This window comes from Erinaceus europaeus, chromosome 8 (genome assembly GCF_950295315.1).
Source record: "Erinaceus europaeus chromosome 8, mEriEur2.1, whole genome shotgun sequence".
NCBI lineage: Eukaryota > Metazoa > Chordata > Mammalia > Eulipotyphla > Erinaceidae > Erinaceus > Erinaceus europaeus.
The window spans coordinates 73,483,143-73,509,389 of NC_080169.1; the positions used below are offsets into that span (position 1 = coordinate 73,483,143).

General features: G+C 38.2%; 1 protein-coding gene and 1 pseudogene across 1 annotated transcript in view; one reads left to right on the plus strand and one right to left on the minus strand.

Annotated features, from left to right (window-relative positions):
- The window catches only part of SRPK2 (SRSF protein kinase 2), a 77,752-nt gene extending 68,396 nt beyond the window's left edge, over positions 1–9,356 (minus strand). The window contains exon 1 of the mRNA XM_060196391.1: positions 9,205–9,356. The gene's annotated coding sequence lies outside the window, so the exon portion shown is untranslated. The remainder of the gene's footprint in view (positions 1–9,204) is intronic.
- A 6,570-nt stretch (positions 9,357–15,926) lies between these two features.
- The window catches only part of LOC132539724 (proteasome subunit alpha type-7-like), a 93,310-nt pseudogene continuing 82,989 nt past the window's right edge, over positions 15,927–26,247 (plus strand).

The following is a 26,247-nucleotide window of genomic DNA, read 5'->3' on the forward strand; positions in this document are numbered from 1 at the left end:
TTCAAAAGCCACAGTGGATCTTCAAAATATTTCTTTTGTGGTTGCGCAACAAAGACAGTTTATTTTGTCATATGCACTACCCGGATTCAAGCTTTTAGCTACACTGAAGGAAGTATTAGGGAGTGTTACCGCTTCTTTTTCCTCTGTCTTTCTATCTGAAAAAGTAAGCCCGGAACAATGAAACCCCAGTAATGAAAAAGAAAAAGAAAAGAAAAGAGAAGGGAGGGGATGGGACCTTGGAAAAATCATGTTGAGTGAAATAAGTCAGAAACAGAAGGATGAATGAATATGAGATGATCTCACTCTCAGGCAGAAGTTGAAAAACAAGATCAGAAAAGAAAACAGAAGTACAACCTGAAATGGAATTGGCGTATCACACCAAAGTAAAAGACTCTGGGGTGGGTGGGTAGGGGAGAATAAGGTCCAAGAAGGATTCAGAGGACCTAGTGGGGGTTGTGTTGTTATATGGGAAACTGGGGAATGTTATGCATGTACAAACTATTGTACTTACTGTTGAATCTAAAACATTAATTCCCCAATTAAAAAAATTCTCTAAAAAAATTTATTCCCTTTTGTTACCCTTGTTGTAGTTATTATTGTTGTTATTGATGTCATTGTTGTTGGATAGGACAGAGAGAAATGGAGAGAGGGGAAGACAGAGAGGGGAGAGAAAGACAGACACCTGCAGAACTGCTTCACCACTTGTGCCTGTAGGTGGGGAGCCGGGGGCTCAAACTGGGATCCTTCCGCGGTCCGTGCGCTTTGCGCCACCTGTGCTTAACCAGCTGCGCTACCGCTCCAATCCCTATTTTGACACTTTTACAAGTCTTCCTAGACTTGCTCTTAAATCAATTCTGAGAAGCAAAAAAAAAAAAAAAAAAGTAATGTAATGGGCTGGGCAGTGACACCCACGAGTGAGTGCACATGTTGTAATGTGCAAAGAACCTGGCTAAAACTCCTAATCTTGCTTCCTCTCTATCTCTGCTTTCTCTCTTCATTTTTCTATCTGTATCCAATAAGTAATGAATAAAAAGATTTTTTTAAAGAAAAAGGCATTTTCTCTCAGGCCGAAGTTGAAAAACAAGATTAGAAAAGAAAACACAAGTAGAACCTGAAATGGAATTGGCGTATTGCACCAAAGTAAAAGACACTGGGGTGGGTGGGGAGAATACAGGTCCATGAAAGATGATGAATGACATAGTGGGGGTTGTATTGTTAAATAGGAATCTGGGGAATGTTATGCATGTACAAACTATTGTATTTACTGTTGAATGTAAAAAATTAATTCCCCAATAAAGAAATAAATTATTTTTTTTAAAAAGGCATTTAAGTCATTTTTGAATCTACACTATCATATAGTCAGCATTCAACAACCCAACTATTTTACCTAGCTAACAGTGATGGGTGAATATCAAGATAGGCAAAGATTCTGCCAAAAAGTGGTTTAAATTCTAATAACCTCCCCTTAATAATCTTCAGAAGAAACATTGTATCCTTCCTCTTTCTGCATCCCATAGTGATCCTGTGTCCATGCTCCCAGAGGGATAAAGAATAGGAAAGCAGCCAATGGATGGGATGGGAGGCAGAACTCTGGTGGTAGGAATTCTGTGGAATTGTACCCTTCTTGTCCTATGGTTTTGCCAATCATTGTTAAACCAATTAAAAAAAAAAAAAAAGAAGAATCATCAAACAAGTAAATGCAGAAAAACTTAGACACCCCCCCCCCACTAAAGACCTAGGTATATTTATTCTGCAATCTGAGGCCAGACCCCAAAGACAAGTTTGGATACAACATATGACATTCAACTCTGTAATAGCTGGGAGAAAAATCCAAGCGCATCAGATAAAGAAGGAACTACAAAACCTAGAAACGAGCAAGAGTTTGGCTCACTTAATGTAGCCTTTTCAGACACTACCAGCCTACCCCATCACCCGGATTCTCACATAGACATAATGGGACTCTAATAGATCTCACTATCCACCATCATTGTACACTTCCATCAAAAATGTCCTCATAATCCCTTTTCAGGGCCTCTTCAGGACCTTACACTCACTAGAATGCAGTAATGGTAGGGACTGTCCTATTCTCTGAAGGGAGCCTGGGTTGACCACTCAAGAAAGACTGGACCTGAAATGAGTGCAGCCCAGAATGTTCCCAGGTGTGACCATGGACTGCAAACTCAAGACTGAGAGGAACTCAGGTTACACAGGCTCCTATGCTCAATATAAGTATACACGAGCACTCGGTCAGATTGATGTAGTAAACACTAAATTGTATTTATATGTTCTATTCAAGTTTGGGAGCTACTGTGATCCAACTTTCTAGTTCTATTTTAAACTCTGACTACTAACGACTTCCTAGCTTCTTTTCACCCCAAGTCTCACCTGCTCTATCCCTACTTTCTGGTTCCAGTTTATAGATATTTTGTTCAGCCTCATATCTTAACTGCCTTTCAGACACTAAACCCTAAATGCTACTATGATCCTATCTTGAACTCCCTGGGCAGATGACCTTACCAGTGTGTCTTGGAAACTTACCTCTCTAGAGGTATACACCATTAGGGAAAGAAACAGGCTGAGAGTATGGATCAACCTGCCAACACCCATGTCCAGCATAGAAGCAATTACATAGCCAGAACTCCAACCTTCTCTACCTCAAGAATTCTGGTCCATAGTCCCAGAGGGGGAGAAGTGTTAGGGAAAGATGATTCAATTCCATCAGGACCCAGAGAGAAGAGGAAAGGGGGAAAGAAGTAGTAATAGGTATAGGTGTGACTTAAGAAAAAAGGCAAAACCTTGGATGGATGGATGGATGGATGGATGGATGGATGGATGGAAGGAAGGAAGGAAGGAAGGAAGGAAGGAAGGAAGGAAGGACATATGGATGGGTGGATGGACAGATCACCACAAAAATAATAGTCACCCCATATCTGCGACCTTGGAAGAATCACTGCAATTTCCAATGAAGGAATGGGGACACAGAAATCTGGTGATAGAATGGTGTGGGATTGTACCTCCTGTTATCTTCCAATTTGTAAACCAATATTAAAATTCAAGTTAAGTTAATTAAATCTTATGCAAATAAGGATCCCAGTTCTAGCCCCCAGCTCCCCACCTGCAGGGGAGTCATTTCACAATCGGTGAAGCAGGTCTGCAGGTGTCTATCTTTCTCTCCCTATCTGTCTTCCCCTCCTCTCTCCATTACTCTCTGTCCTATTCAACAATGATGGCAACAATAATATAGAACAATAAAACAAGGGCAACAAAAGGGAATAAATAAATAAAATAAATATTTTAAAAAAAGCTTATGCAAGATCAATATCCTTCCTAGTAATAATTCACAGGTCTATCAAGTTATTAGAATCTCCACAGTCTCCAAGAAAGAAAAGTACTGAGCATCTAGTATTTTGTTCAAATATAGAAGCAGAGTTTCTTCTTAAAAACTAGGGCAACTAACTATAGAAGTATAGGTAAATTAAGCATATTTTAAGGAAAATAATTTTCATAATAAAAAAGTAACGATTGTATTTCTATGAAATACTTGAATTGCAAATACCATTTCTAAGGCCATTTTGCATTAAGTGCTTTATAGCCTTATTCTCAAAAAAAAAAAAAAAATGTAGGCAAATCATAAGTCAAGATTTTAGAGCAAGAGAAAGGGCCACAAAGAATTTCTAACTGCCACCACTAAATTTTGATAATTGCTAAATCCAGCCAGTCTAAACTACCACAGTAGGAAAACAGAAATGATGGATTATGGCAACTTGTATATTTAAAAAGTGAAACATCTCCTCTAGTACAAATATTTATATTCTTTATCCAGTGTTTTTAAGCTAGCCTTAAAATCCTGACAGCAAAAATATTTATGTCTCTGAAAATGTACATGACAGAAAAACACTGTGGAATGTTAGCGATGACTGTAAGAAGATACAAGGTTGAAACCAAGTGTCCTTGTGATGCCTTCCTAGACCAAGTAGCCTCATAAGTATCTCTTCGTTGGAGGTGAATACCAATGATACTTTCTCTACCCAAACAAAATTATGCACTGTGGATGATTTAAGTGTGGTGAGGCTAATAGTCCTTGGCCAAAGGGATTCTTTCAGATTAGGGAAAAGATCACAACTGAACACAAATATACATAATGTGTTTAGGGGGTTAGGGGTGGAGGATAGGAGGTGGTCTTAAGGCCACACTCTGAAAACCTTTATAAAATTTCACATGAGGATTTTTTTATCATGTGAAAAGACTAGCATACTCAAATTCAAGAAACAAACACGTTATTAAACAATGGCTTTAAGGATGTGTTTATTTACAGACATACCCACAGTCTGACCTTTGTTAAACCTAGGGTTTGGAAATAACTTGCATAGCATGCTGCTATAGTTTCTACCCCAAAAAACTTACCGGTAACAACTATGCTAGAAAAAGCAGAAGTGTGGGCAAGCAGTCTAGATTATAAACATGTGCAAGACACACCACAAAGGTGACAATTATGCATGAGCACAACATGAAAAAACAACTGAGAGTAGAATCATTTAGACAGAAGAAGATATAATCCCTATTTTTGCCACCAAGGTTATCACTAGGGCTCAATGTCTTCCCAGCTCCACTATTTCTTACCTTCCTTCCATCCTCTCTTTCTCGCTTTTGTTAAAGGGTGAGAGGTAGAGAGGGAAAGAAAAGAAAGAAAGAAAGAAAGAAAGAAAGAAAGAAAGAAAGAAAGAAAGAAAGAAAGAAAGAAAGGAGACACCAAGAGTGCTGCTCTTCCAGTCATTAAGATTCTTCCCTTCAAGTGGAAACCAAGGACTTAAATGTGTCCTTGAGCATGGTGATTAATGTGTTTTGTTGGGGGTGATGTTTTTACTCTGGGAGTACTGGAAGTGGCTAGTAAAGCAGATGTTCTACACAAATACAAAAAATCAAGAGGATCAGGAGAAATGTTAAAAAATAAAAATAATAATAATAGACTAAAACAATCATAGATAGCAAAGTCATCTCTTCCTTTCACCCTTTCTTTATATGATAACTCTTTCTTTCAGCCACCAGGTTCCAGATGCTAACATGATTCCAACCGGACTTCCCTGGACAGACAACCCCACCAATTAGTCCTGGAGCCCCGCTTCCCCAGAGCCCCGCCCCACTAGGGGAAAAAAAGAGACAGACTGGGAGTATGGATCGACCTGTCAACGCCCATGTTCAGCGGGGAAGCAATTACAGCAGCCAGACCTTCCACCTTCTGCACCCCATAATGACCCTAGGTCCATACTCCCAGAATGATAAACAATAGGAAAGTTATCAGAGGAAGGGATGGAATATAAGGGGTGGGAATTATGTGGAGCTGTACCCACCCTTATTATCCTATGGTTTTTGTCAGTGTTTCCTTTTTGTAAATAAAAATGAAAGAGAAAAAAAAAGAAAAAAAGAAAGAAACAGTGATACCAACATAATGATCATTACATTTACTGCCCAGATCTTGCTTTCTAAATTCTATTCTCCACAAACAAGTAGCAGGGTTACCTATGGAAAGAATAGATTCCATGGATGCAAAGGGAGTATATGACCTTGAAATAAAGTGTGTGTGGGGGTGGGGTGGGGGGGTGGAGGGAAGTAGCAGTGCACCTATTTCTGCCCGGTTTCAGCATTAGTTGCTTGGAACATATTGCTCCATCCTCTTACATTAGACTTCCATTTATCTTTTCTTTGTGCATTTCCTGGAGACATATAATGGATGGATCCTGTTCTTTGATCTATTAAGCTGCTCTGAATCTTTTGATAGGTGAATTTAGGCCATTCATGTTTAGGGAAATTATTTATATATATGGTTTGCTTTCATCCATTCTGTTTTTTGTTTTAGGCTGTTGATTCTTTCCCCCATTTGCTTTTAGCTGTCATTCTGTGTGAATGGGTCCCTATGGTGATTTCCTCACTAATTTTGCTGCTTCTTCTTATTGCTCTCTGTTCCCTATTTGGTATTGTAGTTACCATAAATATAATAAATATCTTTTTTTAATATTTATTTATTTATTTATTCCCTTTGTTGCCCTGACATACTGTATCTTTTTTAAATTTTTTTAATATTTATTTTCCCTTTTGTTGCCCTTGTTTTACATTGTTGTAGTTATTATTATTATTGTTGTTACTGATTTTGTCATTGTTAGATAGGACAGAGAGAAATGGAGAGAGGAGAGGAAGACAGAGAAGGGGAGAGAAAGATAGACAGCTGCAGACCTGCTTCACCACCTGTGAAGCAACTCCCCTGCAGGCGGGGAGCTGGGGCTTCAAACCGGGATCCTTACACCCACCGGTCCTTGCGCTTCACGCCACATGCAATCTTTTTTAAAATATTTATTTATTTATTTATTCCCTTTTGTTTTCCTTGTGGTTTTATTGTTATAGTTATTATTGTGGTCGTTGTTGGATAGGACAGAGACATATGGAGAGAGGGGGGAAGAAAGACAGACACCTGTAGACCTGCTTCACTGCCTGTGAAGCGACTCCCCTGCAGGTGGGGAGCCAGGGGCTCCAACCAGGATCCTTACGCCGGTCCTTCAGCTTTGCGCCACCTGCGCCTAACCCGCTGCACTACTGCCCAACTCCCGACATACTGTATCTTGAGACTTTTTTAAGCCCTGAACTAACCAGTATTTGATAGTATTGTTCTGCCTATTAATTCTCTCCACTTTCCAATTTTGTTGTTCTTTCTTATTTCTGTTGTGTTCTTTTTTTTTACTAATAAAATAGAAATACTGACAGGACTACAGGATAAGAGGGGTACATTTCCACACAATTCTCACCCCAAGAATTCCGTATCCAATTCCCTCCATTGACAACTTCCCTATTCTCTATCCCTCTGGGAGTATGGACCCAGGGTCATTATGGGGTGCAGAAGGTGGAAGGTCTGGCTTCTGTAATTGCTTCCCCGCTGAACATGGGCATTGGCAGGTCGATCCATACTCCTTTCTGTTGTGTTCTTAGTTTTCTATTCTACTGCTGTTCAACTCACTTAGAATGTAATATTTTATTTCTTCTTTTCTCATGGGGCGCTTTTCAGTAATTCCTGCAAGATGGGATTGATGGTGGCAAATTCCTTTAACTTTCTTTTTAATATTTATTTTATTTATTTATTCCCTTTGTTGCCCTTGTTGTTTTATTGTTGTAGTTATTATTGTTGTTGTCATTGTTGGATAGGACAGAGAGAAATGGAGAGAGGAGGGGAAGACAGAGAGGAGGAGAGAAAGATAGACACCTGCAGACCTGCTTCACCGCCTGTGAAGCAACTCCCCTGCAGGTGGGTCCTTTAACTTTTGAATATTTAAAAAGACCTGATAAACGGATATTTACAAAGGAAATATCAAAGTAATTCTCAATAAATTCCTTATTAATCAGAAGAGAGGAAGGGGGAGGTGATTAAAAAGAATGAAAAGTTTGGCCTGAGGGATAAAATCACATGTGTGTCCTGGCACCACAAAGAGAGGGAGGATAGATAGAAATGGGAGGAATGCACACAGAAAAGAAAACATCTTTTTACCTTCCAAACTAATTCAGTATGACCTGTTCCATATTAGATGACATAACCCTACTGGATCATACTACTATTCCTACAAATCTTAAAGATCCATAATCCTTTTCCTAAAGGAAAGTAATTATCCTACATAATTATTTCCTAAAAATAATAATTACCCTATCTTTGGAACAATCAAAATGCAGTGAAAGCTTGTTTTTACATATTCATAGAAAAATAACTTTCACTATTTCTTTGCAAATAACTACAAAGAATATTACTTACCCAAAAGGCAAATGCCCTGCCCCCTGAACAAAGATATTAAGATAGGGTGGAGGGTAGATAGCAAATTGGTTATGCAAAGAGACTCTCATGCTTGAGGTTCCAAAGCCCCAGGTTCAATCCCCCGTACCACTATAAGCCAGAGCTGAATAATGCTCTGGCTAAAAAAATAAAAAAATAAAAAAATAAATTAAGATAGCATAAAGCCAAAGATTCACCGGTTTTGTTCTGAAAATGTGTTCACATTCTCTTATATATTCTTATACTGTATGTTGTATAATATATTGTATAGACTCTGACTTACATTTTATTTAATCTATAGCAAATGTTTCATCACCTGTTTAGAATCTAAAATCCCAAACTATAATAACTTTCCATTAGAGAGAATTAAGGTCCAAATGAGAAAATTAAGTAACAAGCAGGGAACAACTTCCCTTTCTTTTAAGACTCTCAGAATTTAACCTATATACAGTATGTAGTCTGCATCATACTGTTCTCAGTATTCATCATACAGCATAGAATTAAACTGTATGCTCTTGGGCTTTACTAAAATATCAATACAAAATACTCCTCTTGAATAGCTATATGTTTTTGTGAAATCATAGCTAAAAGTAGAAGCTACTATCTACAAAATGGCAGGACCCACGGGGGGTGGGGGGTGAGAGTCTTTTTCATTTAGTACAATACCAGGAAAAAGTCTATCTCTGGAAAAAAAAAAAAAAAGGGCAGGGTTTCTTTACATAGACAATGAATACCATGTAATTCGATGCTATACAGAGAAAGGAATGACTCCTTGGTAAACAGACCAAGCATCAACAATTAAATGTGTACACAACAATTAAATTGGTTCCCTTTAGGAGCCTGGTAATTCCTACTCTTTTAGTTCTCAAATGACTTATTAGGTATTCATCTATTTTTTTATTCTTTTTTAAGGACTTTTAAAATTTTTTATTATTGGAAAGAGACAGAAATTGAGAGGGGAGTGAGAAATAGAGAGGGAAAGAAACAGAGAGAAACCTGTAGCCCTGTTTCACCAGTCGTGCAGTTTTCCCTTGAAGAGGGGCTTGAACCTGGGTCCTAGCACACTGCAGTGTAAACGCTTAACCAGGTGTGCCAACAGTTGGCCCCTATTATGTAGTGTCTTAAATTCTATCATTAGGTTTATGTCATATTGGTTTATGTCATATTGATAGTAATCATGCTATGAATATAAGCAAATATATTTTTGTTTACAATTTCCTTCTGTTATTGTTTTTATTTCCTGAATAATCCCATGCTTAATGATCCATAAATTTAAAAATCATAATGACAATAAGAGACTAATTTAATAAAGACCAAGTCATTTGTATAATTAAGCCTTTTTGTCCACTTCTTCAATCTGTCTACAAACTGCTCGGTGATCCAACGGGCAAGCACATTACCTTTACAGTAGTCTGCAGGGTCCTCCTGCTCCTCATCATCTGATCCCAGGATCTCTTCCTCTGGCTCTGGGGGCGTGGGGTCTGGCAGAGGTGGCGGTGGAGGCGGAGGCGGTGGTGGAGGAACTAAGGGAGCTTTCTGTTGAGGCTCCGGCCTGAAACAATGGAAGGAAAAAATTCAATTTTCTTAGAAGTACATCTTGTATTGTAAACACATTGGAGAACTTGTTAATGTGTGCATGCATGCATGTGTGTGCTTGTGTGTAAGGGGTAGAGGGGAGTAAAACCTGCCATGCATTAAGAATACTTCTCATTACTTCATCTACTTTAGCAGAATTTAATTAATGATTCATCATTATAGGTTAGGAAAGAGCTGTTCTTATTAGTTAGCTAAGGGACAGTCTAGACACATCTCTACCAAGAGTTTCAATTTTTCTTAATTCCTAAAAGAATTATGAAATGTAAATGAAATAAATGAGTACTCCCATGACACATATACTCTTAATATTCAGAACATAGCCTACAGAGACTGTAAAAAGAGAGATTAAATCAATCTTGAAAGGGGTTTGTTTTCATTATTTTTTTAAACCAGAATTCTTATTCCCATAGAAATAATGTAAATATGGTTAAATATATTTTTGGTTAATTAGTAAAAGCTGATTCATGTATATTACAGCTGATATGTGGCTACTTTTATTATGGAATTATCCATAGCACTGCCCAAACTGGAAATTAAAGAAAGAAAACCACTGTCACTCAAATACACACACAATCTATGTAGAAATACAAGTCACTTTTAATTGTCACTAAAAGAAGACCAAATAATGTTTGATACACTATTTCACAAAGGAAAGGAAAACCAGTGATAACATGATGGTTTGAGAGATGTTAACTTTCAGATATCTAGATATTAAGTACAATTTCTTAGAAGCATTCATAGCACAATTTTATAAAACAAAGTTTTCACTTATTATAAAACACAATCACTATTTCTAAACATGACTCAATTGGGAAACTTAAACCTAAAATACCCAATGTGGATGCCAGAAGCACATTTTATCCTTAAACTACAAGCTATTCTAACAATGGAACCACCACTGCTCTTACTGAGCTGATCACATCTGTCTGGTAAAAAAAAGTGGGTAGGAAACAGGTACTATCTGGCAACAGTAAAGAGATCAAGTTGAAAGATTTTTTTTTAATATTTATTTTATTTATTTATTCCCTTTTGTTGCCCTTGTTGTTTTATTGTTGTAGTCGTTGTTGGATAGGACAGAGAGAAATGGAGAGAGGAGGGGAAGACAGAGAGGAGGAGAGAAAGATAGACATCTGCAGACCTGCTTCACTGCTTGTGAAGCAACTCTCCTGCAGGTGGGGAGCCGGGGGCTCGAACCGGGATCCTTATGCCGTTCCTTGCGCTTTGCACCACGTGCGCTTAACCTGCTGTGCTACCGCCCGACTCCCTGAAAGATTTTTTGAACGGCTATTTCAGTAGGGTGAACAAGCGGGTCTCCTGGTTCAGAGAAAGGGAAATTCCAGTGGCACTGTTGGGGTGAACAGCTGTCATGGGGGGGGGGCCTGCTCAGTGTTCATGATCCCTTTCTAAAATCACATTTTTAGACACTCCTTGCACAATGGAGGACTGATTTCTCTCTCTCTGGAGTGTAATATATAGGGTGGAACCAAAGTTCACTCTAGAGTCCTGGAACTTTGAGATGATCTGCTGTGACAAGGGCACAAGCTCACCTAGAGCAACTACTAAGAGATAAGTCACAAGAGCTGCCTTGACTACAACCCTACTTTCTTTCTAAGCTGAACTCAAAATGCTTGCCAAAACTAAAATCCCCCCAAGTAAATCTGATTATGCTGTTTTTAATCCTAATTTACCTACAGCTCGTTTATGTGGTCTACCCCCCCCAAAATTCAAACTGCCACATGCAATAAAGGAGGGTGGGAGGAAGCAGTTGTGAGGAAGGGTCTTTATACAACCTGTGGAGACAAACATTCTAAAGTAAGATTAGGACTGCAACAAAACAATGGGAAAGGCAGTAGGGAAGGGCATAATTAGGCAGAGAGGGCATCTGTGGCACAGTGTACAATGATGATGTAGAACATGGGTTGGTGGTGAGAGTGGTGTGCACACACCTACCACAGGGATATAAGAAATTGCAATCACATGTCAACAACTGCTCTGGAAATGATTTATTTATCCAATAAAATTATTATTTTTTAATTATGACTACCTTTTGGTAAGACAACTAAAGGATGTTAATCTGCTAAAACTGTCCTGTATTGATTTCTACTTGCTAGGCTAATACGGAGAGTTACTGTTCCCTGGATAACGTATATTTGGAACACAGTGATAACAATCTGAGCTAACCATCCCCCATGAGAGAGCATTCAAAGAGGATAATAAAACTAAACACCCACATCACTGCCAGAATACATCCAAAAATTCCAACAGACCTTACGGAGGTGCAGGAAATCTTCCTGGCAGCCATGCAAATGCTGGTTTTCTCTTAAACAGGCATGTCAGTAGTAAAAATAGCATGGGCCCAGTACAAAAGGAGAATTTATAAGGAGGGTAAGGAAAAGAATTGCAAACGTCTACTGCTTCCCCAGAGGAACATAAAATGAAAAAGTATCGTTTCTCAAGTATGAGGTGGAGTAAATATTGGATACATTTGTTCAGTGAGAACCATTTAGGAAATTGACTGTTTCTTCCTTATAATTTTTTTGGTATTTATTTATTTATTAGGGAATTAATGTTTTACATTCAACAGTAAATACAATAGTTTGTACATGCATAACATTCCGCAGTTTCCCATCTAACAATAACAACCCCTACTATGTCATTTATCATCTTTCATGGACCTGTATTCTCCCCACCCACCCACCCCAGAGTCTTTTACTTTGGTGTAATACTCCAATTCCATTTCAGGTTTGACTTGTGTTTTCTTTTCTGATCTTGTTTTTCAACTTCGGCCTGAGAGTGAGATCATCCCAATTCATCCTTCTGTTTCTGACTTATTTCACTCAACATGATTTTTTCAAGGTCCATCCAAGATCGGCTGAAAACAGTGAAGTCACCATTTTTTACAGCTGAGTAGCATTCCATTGTGTATATATACCACAACTTGCTCAGCCACTCATCTGTTGTTGGACACCTGGGTGGCTTCCAGGTTTTGGCTATTACAAATTGTGCTGCCAAGAACATATGTGTACACAGATCTTTTTGGATGGATGTGTTGGGTTCCTTAGGATATATACCCAGGAAAGGAATTGCAGGGTCATAGGGTAGGTCCATTTCTAGCCTTCTGAGAGTTCTCCAGACTGTTCTCCACAGAGGTTGGACCAATTTACATTCCCACCAGCAGTGCAGGAGGGTTTCTTTGACCCCACACCCTCTCCAGCATTTGCTGCTGTTATCTTTTCTGATGTATGACATTCTCACAGGAGTCAGGAGTGAAGTGGTATCTCATTGTTGTCTTTATTTGCATTTCTCTGACAATCAGAGACTTGGAGCATTTTTTCATGTGTTTCTCAACCTTTTGGATCTCTTCTGTGGTTAATATTCTGTCCATGTCCTCCCCCCATTTTTGGATGGGGTTATTTGTTGTCTTGTTGTTGAGTCTGGCAAGCTCTTTATATATGTTGGTTATTAAACTCTTATCTGCTGTATGGAATGTAAAGATCTTCTCCCATTCTGTGAGGGGTCTCTTGGTTTGGGTAGTGGTTTCTTTTGCTGTGAAGAAGCTTTTTAATTTGATGTAGTCCCATAGGTTTATACTTGCCTTAGTCTTCTTTGTAATTGGATTCGTTTCATTGAAAATGTCTTTAAAATTTATGTGGAAAAGAGTTCTGCCAATATTTTCCTCTAAGTATTTGATAGTTTGTGGTCTAACATCCAAGTACTTGATCCACTTGGAATTTACTTTTGTATTTGGTGAAATACAGTGATTCAGTTTCATTCTTCTGCATGTTTCAACCCATTGTTTCCAACACCATTTGTTGAAGAGACTCTGATTTCACCATGTAACAGTCTGGGCCCTTTTGTCAAAGATTAGATGTCCATAGGTGTGGGGCCTCATTTCCGGGCTCTCAATTCTATTCCACTGGTCAGTGTGTCTATTCATGTTCCAGTACCAAGCAGTTTTGATGACAATGGCCCTATTATACAGTTTGAGATCTGGGAGTGTGATGCCTCCAGTTCGGTTCTTTTTTCTCAAGATTGTTTTGGCAATTCTAGGTCTTTTCTGGTTCCAGATAAACATTTGTAGCATTTTTTCTATTCTCCTAAAAAATGTGCTTGGGATCTTGATGGGGATAGCATTAAATTTGTAGATGGCTCTGGGTAGTATATTCATTTTGATGATGTTAATTCTACCAACCCATGAACATGGAATATCTTTCCACTTCTTTGTGTCTTTTTCAATTTCTTTGAGTAGTGGCTCATAATTTTCAGTATACAAGTCTTTCACTTCTTTGGTTAGCTTTACTTCTAGATATTTTATTGTTTTAGTTGCTATAGTAAAAGGAATTGATTTCTGGATTTCAATTTCTTCTAGCTTATGTTTGCATAGAGGAATGCCACTGACTTTTGAATGTTAATTGTATAGCCTGACACCTTACTGTATTGCCTGATGATTTCCAAAAGCTTCTTGTTGGATTCCTTAGGTTTTTCCATGTATACTATCATGTCATCTGCAAATAAGGAGAGTTTGACTTCTTCTCTTCCAATCTGTATGCCTTTAATTCCTTGCTCCTGCCTGATTGCTATGGCAAGAACTTCCAACACTATGTTGAATAGTAATGGTGATAGTGGGCAGCCCTGTCTAGTACCTGATCTGAGTGGAAATGCTTCCAGTTTTTCACCATTGAGTATGATGTTGGCTGTAGGTTTGCTATATACAGACTCCACTATCTTGAGGAATTTTCCATCTATTCCCATTTTTTGTAGTGTTTTGATCATAAAGGGATGTTGTATTTTGTCAAAGGCTTTCTCTGCATCTATTGATATGACCATGTGGTTTTTGGTCTTGCTTTTGTTGATGTGGTGGATCACATTGATTGATTTACGTATATTAAACCAACCTTGCATGCCTGGGATAAACCCCACTTGGTCATGATAAACAATCTTTTTGATATACTGCTGTATCCGGTTGGCTAGAATTTTGTTCAATATTTTCGCATCTATGTTCATCAGAGATATTGGTCTGTAGTTTTCTTTTTTGGTTGTGTCTGTCTGCTTTTGGTATCAGGGTGATGTTGGCTTCATAGAAGCTGGCAGGGAGTATTCCAGTGTCTTCAATCTTCTGGAAGACTTTTAAAAGTAGAGGTATTAGTTCTTCTTTGAAGGTTTTGTAGAATTCATTTGTAAAACCATCTGGTCCAGGACTTTTATTTTTGGGGAGATTTTTCATAACTGTTTCAATTTCATTAGCTGTGATGGGCCTGTTCATGTTATCCACTTCCTCTTTACTTAGTTTTGGAAGTTGGTAGGTATCTAGGAAATTGTCCATTTCTTCCAGGTTCTCTAGCTTGGTGGCATATAGTTGTTCATAGAAGCCTCGCATGATATGTTGAATTTCTACGGTGTCTGTTGTGATATCTCCTCTTTCATTTACTATCCGATTTATTTGGGTCTTCTCCCTTTTTTGTTTTGTGAGTCTGGCTAAAGGCTTGTCGATTTTGTTTACTCTTTCAAAGAACCAACATTTACTTTCGTTGATCTTTTGTATGGTTTTCCTATTCTCAATGTTATTTATTTCTGCCCTAACTTTAGTGATTTCTGACCTTCTTGTTGCTTTAGGGTTCCTTTGTTGTTCTTCTTCTAGGTCTTTAAGATGTGCAATCAGGCTGTTTATTTGTGCTTTTTCTTGTTTCCTAATGTGTGTTTGTATAGCTATGAACTTCCCTTTCAGTACTGCCTTAGCTGTGTCCCAAATATTTTGATAGCTTGTGTCTTCATTTTCATTGAACTCTCAAAACATTTTGATTTCTTCCTTGATTTCCTCTTTGACCCAGAAGTTGTACTGTTGAGCTTCCACATTTTGAGACTGTTACTAATCTTTTGTTGATTGTTAAGTGTTAGTTTAATTCCACTGTGGTCTGAGAAGATGCTTGGGATGATTTCAATGCTCTTGAATTGGCTGATGCTGTCTTTGTGGCCTAACATATGGTGTATCCTTGAGAATGACCCATGTGGATTTGAATAAAATGTGTATTCCAGTTTCTTGGGATGAATGACTCTGAAAATGTCCAATAGTTCTAGTTTATCTATCTCTTCATTTAGCTCCCTTATGTCTTTATTGATTTTCTGCCTGGATGATCTGTCAAGTTGAGGGAGTGGGGTGTTGAAGTCCCCTACTATGACTGTGTTACTGTTAATATATTGCTGTAGCTCTTTCAGTAGAAGTTTGATGTATTTAGATGGCTTCTCATTGGGGGCATCTTACAATTTTTTTTAATTATCTTTATTTATTTATTGGACAGAGACAGCCAGAAATCAAGAGGGAAGGGAATAGTAGAGAGGGACAGAGACAGAGAGATACCTGCAGCCCTGCTTCACCACTTGTGAAGCTTTGGCCCTACAGGTGGGTACCAGGGTCTCGAACACAGGTCCTTGCACACTATAACATGTGTGCTCAACCAAGTGGGCCACCACCTAGCCCCCAATTGTTCCTTATACATTTTAAGTTAAAAGCTATATACACCCCATCACCATGGCATGTAGCTGTGACCGTGAGATCACTGTCTTCTCCCCAGATGGACACCTATTTCAAGTGGAACATACCCAGGAAGCAGTGAAGAAAGGATCCATAGCAGTTGGAATGTGAAATAGTGACATAGTAGTGCTTGGGGTAGAAATAAAATCTGTTTCCAAGCTTCAAGATGAAAGAACTGTGAGGAAAATCTGTGTCCTTGATGATCGTGTCTGCATGGCTTTTGCAGGTATGACTGGTGATGCTAGAGTAGTAATAAACAGAGCCTGTATGGAATGCCAGAGCTTACAGTTGAGGACCCAGTGATTGCATAATTCACTTCATAACAATTTTAAAGCAGGCAAATAAATGTAATAGGCTGGAGTGCAAGAACTTTCAGAAATTTCTTGGAGAAAAAAAAAAATTCCTAAACAGAAGATGCTATAGAGAATGACAATGAAGCTATTAAGTTAACAATAAAACCTTTGCTAGAAGTTATCCACTCTGGTGGAAAAAACACTGAACTTGCTGTAAGAAGAAGAAATCAACCTTTGAAGATGTTTAGTGCCAAAGAAAATGAATTACAAATAAATGAAATAGAAAAGGTAAATGAAATGGTCTGGGAGGTGGTGCAGTGGCTAAGGCCCTAGACTCTCAAGCATGAGGTCCTGAGTTTGATCCCCGGCCACACATGCACCAGAATGATGGCTGGTTCTTTCTCTCCTCCTATCTTTCTCATGAATAAATAAATTCTCGGGGGGGGGGGGGTCAAGTGGTAGCGCAGCGGGTTAAGTGCACGTGGCACAAAGTGCAAGGACCAGCTTAAGGATCCCGGTTCGAGCCCCCAGCTTCCCATCTGCAGGGGCATTGCTTCACTATTGGTGAAGCAGGTCTGCAGGTGTCTATCTTTCTCTCCCCCTCTCTGTCTTCCCCTCCTCTCTCCATTTCTCTCTGTCCTATCCAACAACAATGACATCCATAACAACTATAATAAAACAAGGGCAACAAAAGAAAATAAATATTTTTTTTAAAAAGGTAAATGAAGAAGCAGAAATGGGGGAGAGACTACCTAATCTTAGGATAAGCACGTGTAGTTTATGTTTTGTTGTATCCCTTGAAATTATTTAGCGAGGTGTTTTTATTTATTTATTTATTTATTGATAGACCATCAAAAGGGGTGCCATAAATTAAACCCAGGGCTTCCATGTACAATGCATACACTCTATCACCGTGCAACCCCCCTGGTCCTATTTAGTGGAATTTTAAAAGAAATAAGTTGGTTTATGACACATTACACTTGTTTTGAGTTATGTCACCTTTGTGACTATCTTCATTTTATTATGTTGACAAGCATACATTAGCACAAGATTATTTTTAAATGATTTCAGTTAACTGTTGAAAACACTAGTAAATCTGCATAAGCTTGAGTCTATATTCCAAAAATTAACCAGTGTGTTATCTTTCTTCATATATTTAGATTCAATTAAGGACAGGTTCACTAGTATTCTAGTATTAATAATACTAGAGGGAGGGAGCTTAACCTCACAAATTTCTGATGAGACCAGTAATTCTTTTTTGTTGTTGTTGTTGTTTAAAAAAAGCTTCTTCAGGTGACCTGCTTCACATCAATTATCACTAACTCAAATCACTCAGTTCATCACAGTAAGTCACTCTATTAGTAATTGCCAAATGTTATAGCCCCAATAACTGATTCTCTTTCATGTAATTCATGTTACTGCCTACCATATAGAAAAAACACAGGCAAATCTGTCTTAAGGTAAATATATGAAGACAGAATAATGCAACACCATGTTTAAGACAGGTTTGTCTCAAGTGGTTTCTTTTACAGTACTTCAAAGCCTGATTAAATCTCAACTGTCTAAAAGATGATGGTGACAGGTTATTTTACCAAGGACATGGTCATGAAACAAATCAACAGAAACTTAAAACTTTCACCAATCAGAATTAAAATAATCAAAAGTGGGAGGAGGTGGTGAGTCACTCTGTAAAGCAAACATTATATAGGATGTGATGCAGATTCAAATCATGAGTCCCCATCTGATGGGGAGAGAGAGAGAGAGAGAGAGAGAGAGAGAGAGAGAGAGAGACCCACAAGTGATGATTCAGAGCTACAGTTACCTGTCTTACCATTCTTACCCTCCCCTCAAAATTGTTCTCTATCACTATCAATGGGGAGGGCTATGGGAAGACAACCCTCAATGCAGTCATAATGCAGGCACTGAGCCTCAATAATAATCCTTGTGGAAATAAAATGCTGCTGCTAATAACAATGAATTTTTAAAGATACACAAAAAAAATAGTCAAAAAGTCACTTCATCAAAAACTACTAGAAGCATTAAGGACATCAAGAGAATGAAGCCCACTGACCTTTTCAACAAGGGTACCAGTACAACTAAATGGTGAAAAATACAGTATCTATAACAAATGGATAACTTAAAAAAAAACACATTCATAGTAGGAACCTTTCACTTTTTACCAAAAAGAGAGGCGTGGGGGAGGGAGCAGGTAGGCTCATGAGCACCGAGGAAAGGAGAAGGGGTAGAGGGAAAAGTGAGAATGGTTGTATAAGACATAAAACCATAACCACCACAGCAACAGTAAATTAAAAAATTAAAAATTCTCAATTAATATTCTTATTTTCACAAAATAGTTTCAGTAGTAAAATATTTAGAAAGATTCCTATTAGTTATTCCTATTTTTTACAAAGCAATATATTTATTTAGCCCTATAAAATATGTAACTAAATATTTTAAGCATTACCCCAAATAGGACCATCATAAAAATAACTTTCCTTATATTATCTCATCATGTCTATTAGTCATATCTTTTTCATGTACATTTATTTGCTCTATCGGAAAAGGAAAAAAAAAAAACAGCTTAGCAAAATGCATGCATCATCAGCTCTATATTGCCATGGCAACTAGATGGAAGCTCCAATTTCCTTCCAGCCAGCTGCTATTACAAAGAAAAAGACAAGTAAACTCTGCATATGGCCTTATCAACCTGGATAGTAATGGATACAATTTAAGAAATTAATTCACTGAGATAAACCTTTAACCAAAACATAAAGGGAGCTCCAGATTAATTTCAACCAACAGCAATTTACAGAAATGACAACAAAGTCAAATTTCTTTACCTTTCAACCCTATGTCCACCACTAGTCTTAAACTCCTCCTTCTTACTTGTTTCTCATAATGGTAATTCTCAGCCTGAGAAATATGTGGCGTGGCATTTCTATTTAAAGATAGAATCAATCAATAAGTACTCTCAGGTAGCTTGGTAAAAAAAAAAAAAATGCTGCAACACTAAGTAAAAGCACACAGCTAGGAAAAAAGAGTTATGATCTCATAAATTTCTCTCCCCTAATGAAAAGAGAATTCTAAGGTTTCTGTAAATAAAAATCAAATGTGCTGTGGTCCGGGAGGTGGCACAGTGGATAAAGCGCTTGACTCTCAAGTGTGAGGTCCTGAGTTCAAGCCCTGGCAGCACATATACCAGAGTAATGTCTGGTTCTTTCTCTCTTTCTCTCTCTCTCTCTCTTTCCCTCTCCTATCTTTCTCATCAGTAAATAAGTAAAATCATTAAAAAAAAAAAAAAATCAAATTTACAGACTCAAGTCCATGGTTCCAACCTATAGGAGGAAGCTGAAAAACTGTTAAGTCAATACTGCATGCAGTCTTTCTCCACTCTATCCCCCATCCCTTCTCAATTTCCGACTTGTAAAACAAAACAATAAAAACACCTAAATGTCAACTATCTATCTACTATTGGAGGCAGAATTTGAATGAACCCCAATGAACCACTGCACTGTAATTCCTGATTCTCTGAAGGTATTATTCACCCTAATTATACTAAGTTATATTGCAAAAGACTGACTACATTGGGTGGGCCTGATGGGTGAGTAACCAGGAATAGGAAACAATCCTCTTTTGATCACAGCAGATGTTTACAAAAAAGAAAAATATTCCCTAAACATAAAATATTGTAATTCTAGGTCAGATTTCAGAATCTTAATTCTGAGACCACGATGAATGCTAGAATATGTAACAGTCAAACAAGGGAGGAAGGATATAAATAAATCAATCCTATGCCAACTAAACTACAATTTTTTAATATTTATTTTATTTATTTATTCCCTTTTGTTGCCCTTGTTTTATTGTTGTAGTTATTATTGTTGTTGTCATCGTTGTTGGATAGGACAGAGAGAAATGGAGAGAGGAGGGGAAGACAGAGAGGAGGAGAGAAAGATAGACACCTGCAGACCTGCTTCACCGCCTGTGAAGTGACTCCCCTGCAGGTGGAGAGCCGGGGTTCGAACCGGGATCCTTATGCGGGTCCTTGTGCTTTGTGCCACCTGCGCTTAACCCGCTGCGCTACAGCCCAACTCCCATAAGCACTAATTTTTATCTCATGCCACTGAAGAAACATAAGTAGCACTTGGAATTAAGAATTCTGCAAACCTGCAAAAGTTTTTTAAAAGTTATATAAAATGATAGCCACTAGCAACATTAATTAAACCTAAGTAAAATTTTAAATTCAGCTCTCTAATCATTTATACCACATTCAAATCCTGGAGAACCACTGGCTGTAATGTTGCGTAGTACACATACAGAATATACCCATCACCACAATTCTGAAATCACTGCTCTAAGCAGTATTAAGGGGTATAAACTTCCTTCCCAAAATATCTTCCCCCTGTAACACAGGAGAATGAACAGAGCCATTTATTTCCCTAGGAGAAGTTCCCTAGGCTTGGCTTCTGTTTGCCATCTTGGCTCTGCTCCCTCAAACAGAACCATTTATACCACTGAGCTCCTCCAAAGCGCAATTTTCTTTCTTTTTTGTTTTTTTAAATTTCTTTATTGGGAAATTAATGTTTTACATTCAACAGTAAATAGAATAGTTTGTACATGCATAACATTTCCCAGTTTTCCATATAACAATAAACCCCCACTACGTCCTCTGTCATCCTTTTTGGACCTGTATTCTCAGCCCCCCCCCCCCCATCCCAGAGTTTTTTACTTTGGTGCAACATGCCAATTCCAGTTCAGGTTCTGCTTGTGTTTTCTCTTCTGACCTTGTTTTTCAACTTCTGCCTGAGAGTGAGATCATCCCATATTCATCCTTCTGTTTCTGACTTATTTCACTTAACATGATTTCTTCAAGCTCCATCAAAGATGGGCTGAAAACAGTGAAGTCACTGTTCTTAATAGCTGAGTAGCATTCCATTGTATATATATATATATATACCACAATTTGCTCAGCCACTCATCTGTTGTTGGACACCTGGGTTGCTTCCAGGTTTTGGCTATTACAAATTGTGCTGCTATGAGCATAGGTATACACAGATCTTTTTGGATGAGTGTGTTGCGTTCCTTAGGCTATATATATCCCCAGGAGAGGAATTGCAGGATCACAGGGTAGGTCCATTTCTAGCCTTCTGAGAGTTCTCCAAACTGTTTTCCACAGAGGCTGGACCAATTTACATTCCCACCAGCAGTGTAGGAGGGTTCCTTTGATCCCATAAGCTCTCAAGTATTTGCTGCTGTTACCTTTTCTGATGTATGACATTCTCACAGGAGTGAAGTGGTATCTTGTTGTTGTCTATATTTTCATTTCTGACAATCAGAGACTTGGAGCATTTTTTCATGTGTTTCTCGGCCTTTTGGATCTCTTCTGTGGTGAATATTCTGTCCATGTCCTCTCTCCATTTTTGGATGGGGTTATTTGTTTTCTTGTTGTTGACTTCAGCAAGCTCTTTATATATTATGGTTATTAGCCTCTTGTCTGATGTATAGCATGTAAAGATCTTCTCCCATTCTGTGAGGGGTCTCTTGGTTTGGGTAGTGGATTCTTTTACAATGTAGAAGCTTTTTAATTTGATGTAGTCCCATGGGTTTATACTTGCCTTAGGTCTTTTTTGTAATTGGATTCATTTCATTGAAGAAGTCTTTAAAATTTATGCGGAAAAGAGTTCTGCCAATATTTTCCTTTAAGTATCTGATAGTTTGTCGTCTAACATCCAGGTCCTTGATCCACTTGGAATTTACTTTTGTAATTGGTGAAATACAGTGGTTCAGTTTCATTCTTCTACATGTTTCAACACATTGTTTCCAACATCATTTGTTGAAGAGACTCTGCTTTCCCCATTTAATAGTCTGGGCACCTTTGTAGAAGATTAGATGTCCACAGGTGTGGGGGCTTACTTCTGGCAAAGCCCAATTTTCATTCTTTATTTTTGAGAGATGGGAATTGAGAGCAAGAAACCAAGAGGCATCAAAGAGTCACTCCACCATCCATGAGATTCCATTAGTGCTGTTTGTAACTCCTATGTAGTGCTGGATATCAAGCCCAAGGCCTTATGCATGCATTTTTATCTACTAAGCCACCACCCACCGTGCTCCAATATTGAGTTTAATAGTAAATAGGAATAATGAGGATAAGTAAAAAACTCGTACAATCCAATACCAGAAGTTATAAAAATAAGTCATAAAATTGTAAATAGGGGGATTCGGTAGCGCAGCAGGTTAAGTGCTCGTGGCACAAAGTGCAAGGACTGGTGTTAAGGATCCCGGTTCGAGCCCCCAGCTCCCCACCTGCAGGGGAGTTGCTTCACAGGCGGTGAAGCAGGTCTGCAGGTGTCTATCTTTCTCTCCCCCTCTCTGTCTTCCCCTCCTCTCTCCATTACTCTCTGTCCTACCCAACAACGATGACATCAATAACAACAATAATAACTACAACAATAAAAAAACAATTAAGGGCAACAAAAGGGAATAAATAAATAATTTTTTTTAAACTGTAAATAGTCAGGAACAGTCAGAAATGTAACTCCAGTATCTGGATACCTTAGGCTGAATACACTTTAACTGAATTCACCCAACTGATGTACTCTCAGTGACCATGTCTGCAAATAGCAGTATGTTAGAACCTAAATGCCTAATAATACCTAAAAATAATAATGGATAATGAAATACACATACAATACAACTCTGCTAAGAAGAATAAGGCAAATGAAATTAAGGGTTCAGTTTAACACTAAAAGAAATACAACACTTGCTAATTGAACAAAATAAGTTTACAATTTACAGTATGAAAATCGAAAGACATTATATTGAAAAGATATTAACAAACCTCAGGATAACCAAGCAGTCTAAGGCACTGTATTAAAAAGACACTAATGGGGTTGGTCGAACGCACAGCGGTTAAGCACACATGGCACAAAGCGCAATGACTGGCACAAGGATCCTGCTTCAAGACCCCGGCCCCCCACCTGCAGGAGGGCCACTTCACAAATGGTGAAGCAGGTCTGCAGGAGTCTATCTTTCTCTCCCCTTCCTCTTTTGATTTCTCTCTTCCCTATCCAACAACAACAACAACATGGGAACTCTAACAACAACAGAGGCAACAAAATGGGAAAAAATGGCCTCCAGGAGCAGTGGATTCATAGTGCAGGCAATAACCCTGAAGGCAAAAAAAAAAAAAAAAAAAAACAAATAGACATCCCATGTTTATGGGTTAGAGACTGCTGTTAAGGTGACAAAGTTCACCAGGTTTATCTACAGATTCAATTTAGTCTCTCAAAACACTAATAGGCTTCCTTGCAGAGTTGACAAGTCAACCTTAAAATTAATATGGAAAGGCAAAGACCCAGAATAACTAAAACAATGCTCAAAATGAAGAACATAATTAGAAAATTAATACTTCCTAATTCCAAAAGCTACTACAGATGTGCAATAATCAAGACAGTGTTGTATTAACATAGGCATACACATACAGGTCAGTGAAAATGAAAGATCCAGAAATAAACCATCATAATTCAGTCAACTGATTTTTCTAACAAGGACACCAAGACCAGACTTCAACAAATGGTGAAGGGACAAGTGAACCTCAATATGCAATATATATTCCTGAATTAATAACTCACACCATATGAAAAATTTCACATAATGAACCAAAAAGACTTATATAAGAATCACAATTATAAAGTTTCTAGAAAAGATACTCATAATAATAACCTATCAGAACAAAGATGAATAGTAAAACACTGAGATACCATTTCACTCGTAGCATGCTGGCAATAATCAAAAAGAGATAATGAGTAAGTGATAGAAAGGATGGATATACAACAATTAGAAGCTTCATACACTGCTTAATGTGGCTACTTTGAATAACCCGCTCTGGTGGTCTTCCAAAAGAAGAGAAGTTAAAAAACAATATCAAAGAATCAAGAGCCAAAAACTGTCATTCTCGCTTGTGTGTCCCCCCCCCCCCGGGGGGGAGGGAGAGAAGGAGGGAGGGGAGAGGAATTTGTTGGTGGGAACAATGTGGAATTACACTCATTATCTCAGAATTCTGTAAATCAACATTAAATCACTAATAAATGTTTAAAAGACAGAATACATCTTAAAGATAACTCCAAATAAACCAAAACTGTGTGTGTAACCACAGACCTTTTTTGAAATTTTTTAAATATTTATTATTGGATAGAGATAGCCAGAAATTGAGAGGGGAGGGAGGGAGGGTGAGAGAGAGACCTGAGACAGAGACAGAGACCTGAAGCCCTGCTTCAGCACTTATAAAGCTTTCCCCCTGCAGGTAGAGACCCAGGGCTTGAGGCTGGGTCCTTGCACACTGTAACATGTGTATTCCACCAGAAATTCTTCAAAAAGAAATTTATAAAGAATATATTTAAGGGGTGGGTGGTGGTGCACCTGATTAAGAATTTTTTTTAATATTTATTTATTCCCTTTTGTTGTCCTTGTTTTATTGTTGTAGTTATTATTGTTGTTGTTATTGATGTCATCGTTGTTGGATAGATCAGAGAGAAATATAGAGAGATGGGGAAGACAGAGGGGGAGAGAAAGATAGACACCTGCAGACCTGCTTCACCACCTGTGAAGCGGCTCCCCTGCAGGTGGGGAGCAGGGAACTCAAACCCGGATCCTTCCGCTGGTCCTTGCGCTTTGTGCTACCTGTGCTTAAGCCACTGCGCTACCGCCTGACTCCCCTGATTAAGATTTTAAAAAAGAAAATATTTAAAGAGATAATGAGAAAATAAAGTCTAAATTATAATTTAAAAGCTAATTTGCAGCAAGTGAACATGTGAGTATAAAAAACCATGAACGTGTAATTCTAAATTGGCAATAAATACATGAATTAAAATAATATATTAAAAGCAAACTCAAAATTACTGCTCTGAGCACTTCACTCATAACCAAACCACTTAAAATCCTCAAACAACTCTCAGAGATAAGTACAATTATTCATACCATTTTTCACAGATGAATATTAAAGGCATAGGGTTTAAATAATATGTTCAAAAAATGAGTAGAGATCCAGGGACAAAGTTTGCTCTTTAGATAACAGTTGGAAATATATCTATACTAAACCTTCTTATGTAATTCAACTGCCTGATGTGTCAGTAGAATGAATGGAGACATAGGAAACTGGTATGTAGCTGACATTGGAGATAGGGCCAAACACAAGACCTTTAGAAGCATACCCACTAGGATGAGATGAGTCCTCTGCAGTACAGACATTCAGATTCAGAATCTCCCATCAGTTTGACTCACCAAGACTGAAAGAAGACCAGGAATCTGCATATATGCACTCAGATCATCAGGTCGTGTGGCAGTCCCACTTTAAGAAAAATTACTACATGCACAGGCAACCAATATTACATTTACATAAGGAGTGCCAATAATTTTTATGTAAAGTCTTCTGTTTACATTTCTACTTTTAAGGATTTACTAAGAGAGAGACACAGAGAGAATAATGAATTCTGGAATATGAATGCTAGAAATAGAACTCAGGACCTACCACTTGCAAACCCTCTATTATCACTGAGTATTGCAAGCTTAGTCTGGTTTTCTTTTTTGTTATCAAGGAGGCCCAACTGCTTCAAACCAAGTTTTAGACAAAGAAACTGCAGGAAAGAGGACATTATTCTATAGCACTGAAACTTCCTCCAATGGAATGGGGGTCACATGAAGGACAAGGAAGGTGAGCGATCTTGCCTACCTTAATTTTCTATTTGATTTTAATGAGCTTTTAAACAAGAGAAAGGATGTCAATGTGTAGTGCCAAATAAAAAGATCAAGAAAAAAAAGTGTCAATTTCAAGCTCTTCAAATGATGACTGAGGAAGGATAAACCGGGAGCCTGAGAGGTGGTACACCTGGTTAAGTGTACACATTTTCATGCACAAGGATGTGGGTTAGAGCCCCCAATCTCCACCTGCAGGGGGGGGGCTTCATGAGCCAGTGTAGCAGTTCTGCAGGTCTTTATCTCTCTCTCCCTTCACCCCCACCCAACCCATCAAT